General features: G+C 39.3%; 1 protein-coding gene across 1 annotated transcript in view; it reads left to right on the top strand.

The window, feature by feature from the left end:
* Positions 1-746: 746 nt before the first annotated feature.
* LOC108600372 (MOXD1 homolog 2) overlaps positions 747-14581 on the top strand; it is a 117496-nt gene continuing 103661 nt past the window's right edge. Inside the window, exon 1 of the mRNA XM_017987909.2 lies at positions 747-1606. The gene's annotated coding sequence lies outside the window, so the exon portion shown is untranslated. The remainder of the gene's footprint in view (positions 1607-14581) is intronic.

Below are 14581 nucleotides of genomic sequence, written 5' to 3' on the forward strand. Positions count from 1 at the left end.
ATTAATTACAGTGATATTAATGCAGGATTCTTAATATAAAGCTATTAAATACCAGTTCTTTTTTTTAATGTATCCTTTGCATGCTTGCCTTTGTCTGGAATTTCAAAGCTTGAAAATAAATCTGGCTGCCAACGGTTTCTTGATACAAGTATTACTTATTACTTATTCAGGCAAACTCAACTTTATGTCTTCTTCTTATTTGCATACAGCACACCAAGTAAATAAATAAAGGCATGACACTTGAAAAATTTTGTCGCCGCCTAATTTGCATACATTTGCATTATCTTACCGGAAAATGTATTAACATTGTCATAATTAGCATACGTGCCGCCGCCTGGCAAACACTTAGCAAACAAACAGACAAACAAAATACATAACAACACTCACCAACACACACGCACATTTACTTTTGTTGACAATGTTTTTGTTTTTGTTTTGTTTGCGGCACTGCACCTGCTACCATGCTGTTAACTTAACAGCACTTTGCTCTCCGCTCTCTGTAAATGTAATGCGCGCTCAATGGTTTTATTGCTCTCGCTCTCGCGCTCAGCTGTGACGCATGCGCTGCGGCGTTGCCATCATCCCCCCTTGGCTAACCGCCTGTAGCAGCGTTGTAAACAAAAGTTGTTGAGCACTTTCTCGCGCTCTCACACTCTCCATCTCTGCTGGCGCTGCAGTCAGCGTCAAAGGTGAGTTCGCCTATGCTCGTTTCGCTTCGAATTTGTTCAGTTATTTTCGAAGTTTCAAAGCGAGCGGTTGCGTGTCGGACGACGGCGTTTTAATAAAAGCAAAACTCGTCAAGTTGAGCTAAATCAGCAGCCAAATAACGAGGGAGAGCAAACAAAAAAAAAAAACTTCTAGATTGACACCAAAGTTGTGCGAAATTTTTAAAGTAATGCAATTTGTGCATTGATCAAGCAATCATTAAACATACAAATTACATGCAGGCGTAAGTAATTGCGGTTTCACACACACACACTACAAACGCCGAAACGCCGAAACGCCGTTTTGTCAACAAAAGGCGCGAGTGTGCTCTGTACGAAAATCAATTTGGAATTAAATCAAAATAGATGTACACACAGCAACCTAAAATCGCGTTACATGCTCAATTCTAACGAGCAATTCGGACATTAACCGTTACGCTAAAACGGAACGGAACGTCGCGTCGCAGTGCATTTGTGTCACAGTGTATGTAAGTGTTTGTGCATGTGTAATTGTATGTGTGTGTGTTATGACAGTGAAGTTGACAATAGGCAAATAGGCAGCAGCAAAAGCAAATCATATGCCGCCCACGTAATGTGTGACGAAATTTAAATTTGCCAGCTATGTAAATACAATTGCACCAGAGTGTGCGTTAGTATTGGTGCAAGCGAGATATTCATGTGGATGTGGATGTGGATTACCATAAACATAAACAAAGGATTAAAGCAACAGCAAAAAGCAGAAGAGCGAGCGAAAGAAGAGCAATAAGAAGAAGAGCGGGCATAAACCACAGAAACATTTTTGGGATTACAGCTGAGGCAGAGGCTGAGCGGCTAGGCAGCGGCAGCAAAAGAATTTCCTTTGCAAATAACTCAGCATAGAACATTTTTTGGCAGGCTCACAGGTGAGTTTTAAATGATGCATTACCTCAGTGTGTCTGTGTGTGTGTGTGAGTCTGCTCGGCTCAGCTTGCACTTGCGGTTTACTCTGTGTGGCATGTTAAGTGCAATCCATTATGCAGATATGGATACGTGAGGCGGCTTTCTATGTATGCGTGTGTGTGTGTGTGTGTGTGTGTAACAAAGTTTATTGCTTGAACTAAGGCTAACCGCAGAACTTGTCTCAACTTAACTGAAAACTGTGTACGCCTCAGCCACAGCTGCAGTCAAAAATGCAACAACAACAAGAACAACAATAGCAACAACAACAACAATAGCAACAATGCATCCATCAATATGCGGGCAGGCATTCAATCAAATTACTTTGCTTTTCATTTTCACATGCCAAATTGACATTATTTATATAAATAACATTAAGTATGATGGATTTAACTGTAATAGTTATAAAGCATTGCTAATATTTTGCTAGCATTGAACTCTTTAGGGTACCATAGGTAGGAGGAGGCGGGGGAGGGTTCTAGCCATATGCTACGCACTACGTGACAAAATTTAAATGCCCTCGGGCATAGATGCATAAAAATATAAAATACTCGTTGAACTGCAACTGTAACAATAACCGAAAAATGGAAATTTTGCCACTGCCGCTGCTGCTGCTGAAAACGGAAAAAAAGGGGAATAAACATTTTTCACAGGTGCTACAATAGCTGCTAAAGTTTTATTTTCTGCGCCAAAAACTTCAATGCTAGAAACTAAAGAACAAAAATTGTATAAAATTTTGCAGCCAAAACTAAAACTTTTGTTAAGAATATGCATAAAGCATAAAGTGGAATAAGAGATGAGCGCGCGCGCACGTAAAAAACTAATTGAACAATTTCTGATATCAGTTTTTGGCTAACCTAATTTTTTGACAATTTTTGTTACTTCTTTTTTTTTTCTGGTTTTGTTGGTCTTTGTGGTGAGAACAAAAGTGAATGCCACAAGTTTGGCGGGGGGTTAAAACGAAAGGAAACGAAAGTTTTCGTGTCATTGTGCAAGTAAAAGCGGAAAAAGGCCAAGCTGGAAAAATAGATTCGCAGAAAATTATTAAAGCCAAACAAAAAAAAGCAGTAAAGCTAATGAACAATGCTTAACAGTTAACTTGATGAGTTTTCTCTCTGAGCTTAAAGTGCGACTAGATTTTTATGATTGATTAAGCTTAAAGTCAAGTTGAGCAGAACTTTCTATTTTTGTTTATATGTGCAGCTGCTATCGAAGGCAAATAGATTGCTCATTTAGCGCGCTGCTCTCTAAATTTTTGATCCTTTTAGAAATAGTTAGAGAAGCCAACATGTGCACATATGTGTTTTGGCTAGTAGCAAAATAATCCTCTTAGCTACATTCATGTTTTAATCAGTTCATTGTCACAATGATTGATGTAGGTCGTCTATGCAACACACACACGCACACACACACATACACAAGCACATTCATATTTATACGGGCATTGTTATATTTTAAGTCTAGACATGCATTCGTTACAAGAGTTTTCCCCCTTTTATTAACTTTTTGTTGCAATTTTTGATTCGGGATTCAACTTTTTTAATTACTCGCTCATATTATGATTTTGCTTTGTATTTTGTATTTTTTTGCTTTCAAGCCATGTGCAAATATTGAAATAATATTTTTTCTACTCTGCTGTACCGCTTGTCATAAATATTTTAGCAAGTTCGGCCCAAGCGGTTACTAACACACACACACACACACACACACACACATATGAAATATACTACACACCGGTTCAGTTCAGCCACTGAAAAAATAATCAAAAATAACAGCGGCCATAAAATTGGCGGAAACCAAACGAGAGGCCCAAACAGAAATCCTTTTTCATTGCTGCTGCTGCTGCCACCACGAAAAAGAAAATATAACAACACACCCACACACATACACACACACACATACATACATATGCATATGTATATGTGCTATATACAGTTCTAGTCGCAGTAGCAAACGAGGCGACAGTAAACAAAACGCAGTTTGGAAAATATTTACACAAAAACCAAAGAACTCGAATGGACACAGTTTGACACAGAGAATAAAGCAGCAGGAGTCCCAAAAAAAGAAAAATAATAATAGCGACTAGAAACAAAACTAAAATGCATAGACAAAGTTTAAAAAAATTAAGTAAAATTTGAATAAACTTCGCTTTGATTACAAGTCACAATATAAAAATATTTAATGAAGTAGAATTTAGAGGAATCCTCTTGTATTCCTTGCTGTCATATTTTGGCAATGCCACCTGTACAGTAGAAACTTGGGGGTGCTACAAACAGCGGCCATTTATTTACTTTTCTATCTTTTTGTTGTTGTCACCAGCGCTGTCTTTTGTGTGGGCGGCCATGGGCGGGAGTTTGCCCGCCTCGTTTCGCGTAGCTGTAGCTGTAGCTGTATTTGTATCTGTGTATCTGTGTGAGTTGCAGTAAATAAATATACGCGTATCTGATGGGGATTTATGGCAACGAGCGCGCATCCAAAATGCTTTGCATTTGTTTTGCTGCTTTTGTATCTTCTGCAGGGCGGCCTAGGACTTAAATAAATGATAGATTGAAATTTATATAACCAAAGCGTGTGCTGGGCTCCCCCCTCTCGGCTGCCCCTCATGTTGCACATTTTTAGGCAATTTTCAAGCTAAAAATTTATTCAGATTTGTTCGCCTGGTTTTTCTGCAAAATTGTTGTCATATACACACACACACAAATGCATAAATTGACTAGCTAATAAAATATATATGGCAATTTATGAAGTTGTAACTGTATATGGCTAGTTTGGTAAATAACGTTTTTGTATAGAAAGCGTTATATATGTTACTACGATATATATATATATATATATATATATGCATTTTTGATGATGGAAAATCTGTAGATTTTTAGTCGAAAATAAACAATTGAATGCGTCGCTTTATTGACAGTTTGACAAGCTGCATCGCTTTTAAGATTTAAATATCGAAAATATCGAAAACTGTAGGTAGGGTTCATAATAATTGCCCATATTGTTTGCATATGCGTAAATCAGCTTAATTGTTTTTATTGCATTTTGTTTAGCTGTTTACACAATTTCTAACCATGTTTAATAATTAATTTTTGTGATTTACTTTGTGCCGTCGGCACAAATGTCAACAAAAATTAAAGATAGCAGGCAATAGAGTCTAAGCGACTAGCAGAAGCTTAAAAATCCAACTGAAAAATAAGTTTAATGATTAAAATTCAACATTCAAAGCAATGCAATTTTTGCAATTTGCGAACTTTAGGGCATGTGCAGGGTATTTTGAATTTTACACTCGTGTTTGGCATAATTTGATGCTTCTAATAATAAATTTTGCCGTAGGTATTAAAAAGCAAAACCAATGCAATTTAAATGAGGCCAACGAGCAAAAGCGAGTCAGACTGCGAAGCTTAAATGCATTTAAAATGCCGAGCATGGCAATTGAAAATTAAATCGTTCATTTTAATTTTTTGTGCATTATTCTATTATTTTTGCACATGGCAGAAAAGCAGAAAAAGCAAAAAACAAGCCAAGGGTAAAATTAATGTGCATGCAATGGAAATGGAAATGAAAATGAAAATTGGCAGGACTGCAGTATAAACATTGTTAGCATAAGTGATACAGGCCTGAATGCTATTTGGGCGAAAAATCAAAATACAATCAACACTTGAACAATTGAAACAACAATCAAAAAATTTGCCAATTCAAAATGTAAACCGAGTAGCAAAATGTATAAACTAGCCCCAATATGCATTTTGTCAGGCATAAAATTCAATGCCTGAAATTGAAATATCAGTCGAGAGGCGAGAGCGAGAGTCGAGACTCGAGAGTTTTTGGCAAGTTCTAAGCGCTTAAGCAACAAGCAACTCTTAGAAATATTAAATAAAATTCCAGAGCTATCTACGGCTTCAATAAATATGCGAGACAAGCTCAAGATCCCCCCGAAACAAGCTGAAGTTATAGCTGGCTGGGGGGCGAAGCTTTTAATTTTGGTTGCCGCACTCGAATGTTAATTTCATTTCCCTTGGTGTCTTTTGTCTGCCATGCGTAGCCTTTAAAATTTATATATAAAAAAATAGATGATATTCGTATTTAATTTCAATTTCAAAGGATTTTCCATGTATTTATTCAAGGACTTTATCTTAAGCATAAATTACGGGCCAACGAACGAACGAACGAACGAGCGAACGGCTGCGGGTCCCATTTGTTGCCTCGACTCGTCTGCTCTGCTCTGCTCTGCCGTTCACCTACTTTCTAGCCAGGCACACACACACACACACACATAAAGGTGCACAGTACTTTTAGCCAAACATTGTCTGTGGCGACGCTGCTGGTAGCAAAGGCCCAGACTGGCTGCTGCTGCTGCTTCTGCTGTGTTTGCCAAACTGCGGCTGCCAGGTTATCTTTCACAGTTGCTGCTATCTTCTTCACACCGCATGTTGCTTTCTTTCTCTTTTGACTGTGTGTGTGTGTGTGTGTGTCATGCTTGCGCTCGTCCTGTTTGTCTGCGTGTGCATTTGGTTTTCATTTACATATGAAGCTCCTTAATAATCCTTTTGTGCTTGCAGTCAGGCACAGGCCCAGACCCAAGCCCAAGCCCAGGCACAAGGCACGTGCATACATTTCGTTTTCCGCTTGCTGCGTACAAGGAAATGTTTAAATATATGCAAATCCAGTTAAGTGTAATCATTTAGCAAAAAAGAGAGATGAAACCAACAAATGCTAACTTTGTCAGTTCCCTGCCAGTAGTAGCTCTCGGCTCTGCTCTGCTCTGCTCTGCTTATTTTTTTCAATTGCGAAAATTAGAATTTGAATGCAACTAATACAAAGCCAGCAAGTCACATAAAAGCCACACATGAAAAATAATATTAAAATTAAAATGTAAATAAAGTAAGGCTGGGGGGCTGCCTATGAATACAGCTTTGGATTTTGGGCAGTGGCGCGTGTAAATAAATATGCGAACTCTCGTTCGCCCACAGTCGAAATTTAAATGCCATTCAAAATGTGCTGCCTACTTTTTGGGGGCGAATTTATGGCTTCATAGGGGTTATCTGGGCTATTTGGGGGCGTCAAGGCGTGCTTAATTTTATCTCCTACGCTGATTTGCTCTGCCACATAAACATAAACAATTTTAATATGCTTTTATGCGAATTGTTTGCCTGGAAATATAGGCGAATGTATGAACTTCAAGCCAGAGCGCTGCTGCCTCTGCTAAGTTCAGCAGCTGTTTCTATAGCCTAAGCTGGAAACTTTTGCATTTCAGTCGCATATGTTGTTTGTCAGTCAATTAAAATGAACCCCCCCTAAGATAAAAATAATTCTCAGACTCTACTGCAAACACACTGACACACATAAGTATGCGCACAAACACGAGCAAAGCATTACCAAGTGTAAATAATAAAGAGCAGCAGCAGCAGCAGCGGCGGCAGTGGCAGCAAAATGTGCAAAAAATTGCGCTGAGCAACTGAGAGAGTGAGAGAAAAATCCATTAACGCTTTGTGGCATTGCATTTAAGCCGCCTCATCCGCATATACGTCCGGGGCGACTAACGAGCGGCGTTAGTTTAATTTCTAGCAAAAGCATCAAGCGAAAAAAAAAATATAAGTATAAAATAAAATGTTATACATAATGAATGCAAATGCTTTTGCGCTCATAATTTCATCATCATCATCGCCACCACGAGCGAGTGAGCGACTTGGCTGAGCAACAGCGTCCTCGTCGTCATCATGGTGTTCATCTTTGTGGCGGCATTGCAGACTGCTGCGGTTTGGTTTGGTTGGGTTTTGGTTTGGCATGGTTTTGAGTTTGGCTTGGCTTTTGGGTTATGAGAGGCGGGCAGGAAGTTTCATGTGTCTGCAACGGATATGAAGGCATCACAAACAGGCCGAGGCACACGACGACGAGGGCTGGCGAGCTGGCCGACTCCGACTGCAGCTGTTTGCCTATTTTCACAAAAAAGCACACGGCATAAGGATAACAACCTCTTAACCTAGTTTGGCAGCCAACTGCAGCCTGGCTGGGCTGCCTGGCTGGCTGGTTCCTGTCATCCTGTGCTTATCCCTAGTCCTAGTCCGGGACGCTGCTGCTGTTGCTGCTGCTGCAGCGTTGTTACCATTTTAAATTGAACTGTGCGCATTTAAGCGTAAACTGACAGCTTGGAAAATCGAAAGCAAAATAAATTGTCTAGTGAACTTGGTGGTCCATGGCACAACAGCTGAGCTGATTGTAGCCTTTGGGCTTAGTGTCAGGCTAAGGCACTACGTTGCCAGCCAGGAAGTGTCGCTCTCCCTCTCCCTCTCTCTTTCGCATTCTGGGTATGGCCATTAATTGAAATTCGTTGTGCCGTCGCTGCTGCGCTTAAAGGCCGCCCGTGTTTGGGCAAAAGTTTTAAAAGCTTGCCGGACCCGTGCCATGCTCTGTCTGTGTGTGTCTGTGTGTGTGTGTGAGTGTCACATGCAGCTTGGTCCTTAAAGAACATTAGAAACAGGCGGCGAAACTTGTCGCTCTTGGTCTTAGTTCGCCAGCTCCGCATTAGCTACAGACGACTTGAGGCCGGGCGCAACTTATGGCACCCAACTATCAAAAACTAACCCCCTGGCCAATGTCATTTGCATATATATCATCAAGCCACACCATATCCTTTTTTACCAGACCTGCTCGCGTGTGTATGTGAAAAGTTCAGTCTAACCCTTAAACAAACATTTGCATATCTATGGCCTAACTACTGCTCTTATTTAACAACAGCAACCGGTTCCAGCTTTGCCTTGTTAGCGGCCTTGATGAAAATGCAATTGTTATTAACCAGCCTCGGTTTACCTGAGAGCCTCAGACATCGCAGTTTGAGTTTGAAATGTGTTTCAAATGATGAAACGCCTCTGTATTTGATTAAATTAGGCATGCAGACCGTTCGGGTAGGGGGTACCTCTCTCTCTCTCTCTCTCTCTCTCTCTCTCTCTGATAAGGTAAAAGGTTAATGGCTGAGCGTTAAGTATAATACTTTGACAGCTGCGCTAACTGAACCACTCTACTCCTGGCTCTAATCCTTATCCAGCTGCCGCTGCAAGGCGATCGCTTCAAAATGTCAACGGGGCAATAGAATTTATGTTTTTATAGCGGTGCAACACATAAATTGACTTTTGGTGTTATCTTAACTAGATATTCCGGTAAATCTGAGCGTGGTTTATTACTTTAGATTGCCTGAAGCGGAGTTTCGGACTCGGCACTTATCAAATTAATTTGTGCGGTTTGTAAATATTGTAGGTAAAATAGTTCAGCTGACTTTGTTTCATATCGAAAATGGACCCATTAGAAAATTCATTCAAAAATATATCAGATTTTACAATTTGTAATTTACAGATTTGTTTAATGTTTATTAAATAATTTCTGAGAAATTATATTCATTTAAAGTTGTCAGCGTTCCTAACCTAATTTTTGTAGTACCTAACCTCAATTAATATGTGCAGTTTATAAAATCATTTTGATGTAAATGCTACATAGATAAAAAAAGTCATTAAACTTCATTAAAGATTATGTATGTATAAATCAATTGGATGCATAAACATAAATTGTACTTTAGACTATTTAATTATCGTTTTTTGAATTTTCTTAAGCTTGTATTCTGTTAAAAGTATTTGATGTAAAGTAAAAAGCGTCCCTAACCCAACTTTAGTCGCACCTAATCTCAATTAATTTGTGTAGTTTGTACAAAGATAAAAGAATTCAACTGATTTTATTACAGATTATACCAAAATATATCATTTGACAGTAAAATATTTAAATATAGTTTCTAATTAATGAAAAGTAATATCAATACGTTCGTTCTATACACTTTCTTGCATAACATCTTGCTCACTCACTCTCTCGCTGTCTCTTTCGTACTTAATTTCACATGTTTTGCTTTCTTATGCGCTTTAATCTCACAGTTCTCAGCATTTTCAACTCTTTGCCTCTTAATTTATTTCTTAACACATAGTTTTGTAGCCACTAGCTATAGCACCAATGAAATCGAAAAGTTGCAGCAGCAGCAGCTCACCTGCTGTTTGCTTCCTACTTGCAACCTTTTACCGTTAGGGGGGTTTTACGGCTAGTTTTTCGTAAAGTTTTTGCGCACAGCAGGGCGCACTACGCACGGACACAAAAGTTTTTACACTACGCTACGCCCACGCTCACGACCACGCCCACATGCAGTAAGAGAGAGAGCAGCAGACTTTTGCTACTTAAAGTTTGCTTTTTGTCTTTCCATATCTATCTAACGAAATTGTAGAAAGAACGAAAGAGAGCTAGAGCGAAAAAAAGAAGAAGAAAGAATAAAGTTGACGGACTTGGGGTTTTAGTTATCCAAATTGTGCGCAAATTAATTGAACGCAAAGAACGCAGCAGGCAAACACAACAGAGCATTGGAAGCTCCTCCAGAGCTACCTGGCCCGCCAGCTGATCCTGGTGCCTGCTGACCAAAACGCTTTGGCAGCTCAGGACCCGTTGGGGCAAATTTGTGCTGGCAAAAGAAAAACTGGCAAGTTTTTTCTTTACTTTGCTTGTTCTGTTTTTCTTTCGTTTTTATTTTTGCCACTCATTTTTTACACGCTGCGTTTGTGACAGTCTGTGGGCTTCGTTGGGCTGCCTGCTAATCCAGGACAATAAGTGTTTGTCGTTGGGATTTGGACAATTATTCACGTTAAGTTGACGTCTGAGTTGGGGAGAGACAGTCGCCAACGCTAACTCCAACTCCAGCTCCAGGTTCAGCTTCAGCGTTTTGTTATATTCGACGCGTCCTGCGTACGTTTCAATTTGTCCCGCTTTTCGGGTCTCCATCGGTCCGTCCGTCCGTCTGTCTGCGACAATTTTGTATTATAAGCGCATTAGGTTTTAAGGTGTCAGTAGTGGCACTCGCGTTGATATGTCATCTGGAAGTAATTTTTATTTATTCGCCGCGCTAAGTCGTCTGGCAATTTTATGATGACATTTCGTTTTCTCAGGGATTTTTATTCTTTCGCTTCGTCTGTTTTTTTTTTTTCGCAACATATAAATTTTAATATAAAAGCCAACCCCCCTTAGACCTCCCCCCACCCACACACTTGTGCACACTCTCGAAGCGCTTTATTTGATTTTTGTCGCCACAATAAAATTGCCGAACTGGTAGCGTCTGTGTGTGTGTGTGTGTGCAACTTTTTTTTACGCACTGACAAGTGTTATACCAATATATATAGCAATCCTCAAATGCCGCCGGTTCACATGTGCCGCCCAGTCCCTGGTCACGTACCAAACATAAAAGTATTTACAAATAATATTTCCATATGGTAAGACGTGACAAAGACTCAAATTAGCGTTGCCGTTTATCTGGGCGGCCTCAGCAAATGGCCAAAAACAGAAAAACAGAAAAACAGAAAAACAGAAAAAAAACGAAAGAAGAAAGTCCCCTACGGTCAGGTCCAGGTCCATAAACTTCCGCTCGTAAACAAAAAACGGGAAATTTTGTGCCCTGCAGAAATCGGCTCGTAAATATGGCCATGGCCATAATGCGCATATATCGCCTCTGTTTGTACATAATTTTAATGTTTTCTGATTGAGCCTGGCAAACAAAAGTTTTACCCGAAAAATTAAATGCATGGCAACAGCATCTGAAAATGGCAGCGGACCAACTTCATTTGGCCATTAATTTAATTTCATGTTTGATTTTTTTTTTTATGTTTTTTATGTGCCTTTATATTTATTTTGTTTTTGCTGCTGCGCGTTTTTTGTTTTTATTGTTTTTAATAGTTGATTACTGTTTGGCAGTTGCCGTTTTGTGGCTGTTTGGCTTTGGCCAGGTTTTTGGCATTGAAATTGCCGGTTGGCTGTTTTAATGACTACATTTGGCGGTAAAGTTTTCAAGTTTAATGACTCAAATTTGATGTGCATTTAGTTTAGATGGCCACTGCCGTTCGCTTTTGGCTTTTAATGTGCGCTGCATATGCGAGAAAAGTTTTTCTTTTAGCATAAAAGCGCAGACAGCCAAATAAATTAGAAAAAATAATTGCATAAAAGTTTTCCAAATTAGATTTAGACGGCAGTAAGTAAGCTATAGAAGTCAATTTACTCTATATTTAATAAAATATGTAAAGTATTTGAATTGTCATTTGCAAATTGTTTTAGACATATATTTGCATCAATTTCTGAGTTTATTAATTTAGTCTAGACAATAACTTGCAATAATGTAGTCAATATATTCCAAAGCTGTATTTACCTTATTCAAATACAAATTGCCAAAGCTTCAGCAATTTAAGCTCAGACTGAGCGAGAGAGAGAGAGAGTGAGAGAGATTGGGAATTGGAATGTAAATTCTATACAATTAAATTCGTAAGATAAATACACAAACAGTTATCTAACAAAGAACTCATGTAATTCATTTTATAATTGAGCACATTGCTTATGTTGGATTACCCTAACAAATAGCAGAGCCAACAACAAACTCAATCAACTTGCAGTAGTCAACTCCCAGCCACCCACCCCACTCGCACTCGAATGGCAACCAGCACACACACACAGACATGTGTACCCATTACCCTTTTTGCACCCGTGTTGGGGCTTGGCTTACCTGTCGTTTTGTAATGCAAATCTTTTGCTTTCATCTGCTTGTTATATATCGTAAGCTATTAACCGAAAAAGCAAAGCACAGCAACAACAAAAAATACTCACACACTTCTATGCCGGCTTTTGTGCGTTATCCTGGACCGTCACTTAATGTATGATGTGTGTCTCGTGTAGATGTTTAAGTATTTGCATTTGAATCATTCGTTTGTGCGAAATCAGATTAAATCGCATAATCGAATCTTATGCTATATATAAACGATGACAAAGACTGATGCAGGCAAGCAGCCAACCAGCCAGCCAGAGTTAACCAATAACCAGCAACAAAATGTGAAAATAAAAAAAAAAGATGAAGAAATTATGTATTGTATAAAAATCAATAGCGACGTATTGAAAATCCTATGCACATAAACCGAGGCACGTAGCAAACGTTTTTTCGCTCTAAAAAAGAAAAAACCACAGGCAGCCATAACAGTAGCACCCAAAGTTATACCGACATATGCGGCAAATACTTTTCAAAGTGAAATCTCATGCAAAAAAAACAACAAAATAAATACAAAGTTGCCAAAAGGGTTGCAACAAACAAAAAACAAGAAACCAGTTGAATATTTGGCTTAGTTTTTTTTTTCTTTTCTTTTTGGCTGTTGCCACAGCTGATCTAAGCACAAACACAATTTGGCTTTATGACAAATGATACGAGCTGAAAATGACAGGATTCAACTCAAAGTTGCATTCAATTGAGTTTTTAGCAAATAATTTCATCGCTTAATTAACTTGGCTTTCACTTTTCGAACTAAAGCCTTTTGAGCCAAAGATTTTCAGCTTGTGTCATTGGTCTTTGAGCCAGCTTTGTGGCTTGTTTGTTGCTGTTAAAAAATTCAAATTAACCCAATCATAAAAGACAAGATGAGACCGAGTTGAAACCTTTTTGACAGCACAAACAGAAACTCGCTTCTGCTGCTTCTTCTTCTTCTTTGGTTGGCCTGCAATCTGCCCTAACCTATCAGTACTTTGTTGGCTCACACTTTGCGCCACATTTTTAACTTCAAATTAAGTTTGTGTGCACGTAGCAAACACAACAGTAACAGCAACAGCAACAGCAACAACAACAAATTGAACCTTTTTGCCTTTGATTTGGTTTTCTTCTTGTTGCTTCGCTTGCCTCGCTTGCAGTTTTGCCCAAGTGGCCAAAGCAGCAGCAGCAGCAGCTTCTCAACTCGAGGCTGTGAAAATAGTTCGTTAGCCTTTCAAAAAAAAAAAAAAACTAAGCAAAAACTAAATTGTATTTTAGCCCAAAAAGGGCAGACGGACGGGCTGAGGTGCTAGACTGCCAATGCTTCAATGCATTGCCAGTGTGGGTGATTGGTTTGAGCCAAGCGAAAACCAAATTATTGGCATTTATTTCTCGTTTTGACTTTGCGAACACGACAGTCCCCCCTCAAGAGCCCCCCACCCAGCACAAACACAACTGAAGCATTTAATGCGCTTTGGCCTGGCAAGCAGCAGGCGGTGGGTGGGTAGGTAGGTGGCTGCCATTTTCATGCTTCTAATGCCGCCTAATTAGCAGCTTGAATGCGCTAAGACTACAAAGCAGCTGTGTAACACAGCAGTCGGCCCAAAAGCGGGAAGAGATTTCAGCCAGTCAGTCAGTCAGTCGGAGCAGCACTTGGTAGACGAAAAGTTTTGGCAAATTGAAAATGCGCAAAATGACTTTGACCGAAAAATCCCCAGTGCCAATTGGCAAGTCACAATGGCTAACACACAAAATGCTGACTAAGCAAAGCAGCTGATGAAATATTCCCTCGTAAAGCCAACAATACATTTGCCCTAAGGGAATCTGTGTGAAAATCACACAAACTGTTTACCTAGATCAATGTGTGTAATGTGTGCTGTGCGTCTGTGGCGTCTGTGTTGTTGTAGATGAAAATTAGTTGCTGAATGGATTAATCAATGGCAGGCAAAAAGGAAAAAACACATGCATGACTGCATGCATTAATTTGCGGCATATGAATCAATGATTATGAGACTATACGATGATGATGATGATGATGATGATGCTGATCGCTCGCACACACACACACACATGCGTATTTATGTGATTGTTCATTTTGGGTTGAAATCGAAACGCCGCAGATGTTGCAAATAAATGCGAGCAATAGGGGATTGGGAATTATGTCGTGCCTATATCAGAACACAATGCATTCCGATTTTTTATGAGGCAGAACTGACTAATCAACTGATGGCTTGTTAATGGTTAGATTGCTGTTTTCATTTTCATTTCGAAACCTTTTGGGTTTCACAATTCCAATTTGTGTTCATCTTAATTTTATTTAATGCTTTTAGCGCTAATTTCAAGCCTTTGCTCCCATGGGTGCTTTTAATTTCAG

Source organism: Drosophila busckii, chromosome 3L, assembly GCF_011750605.1.
Source record: "Drosophila busckii strain San Diego stock center, stock number 13000-0081.31 chromosome 3L, ASM1175060v1, whole genome shotgun sequence".
Taxonomy (NCBI): domain Eukaryota; kingdom Metazoa; phylum Arthropoda; class Insecta; order Diptera; family Drosophilidae; genus Drosophila; species Drosophila busckii.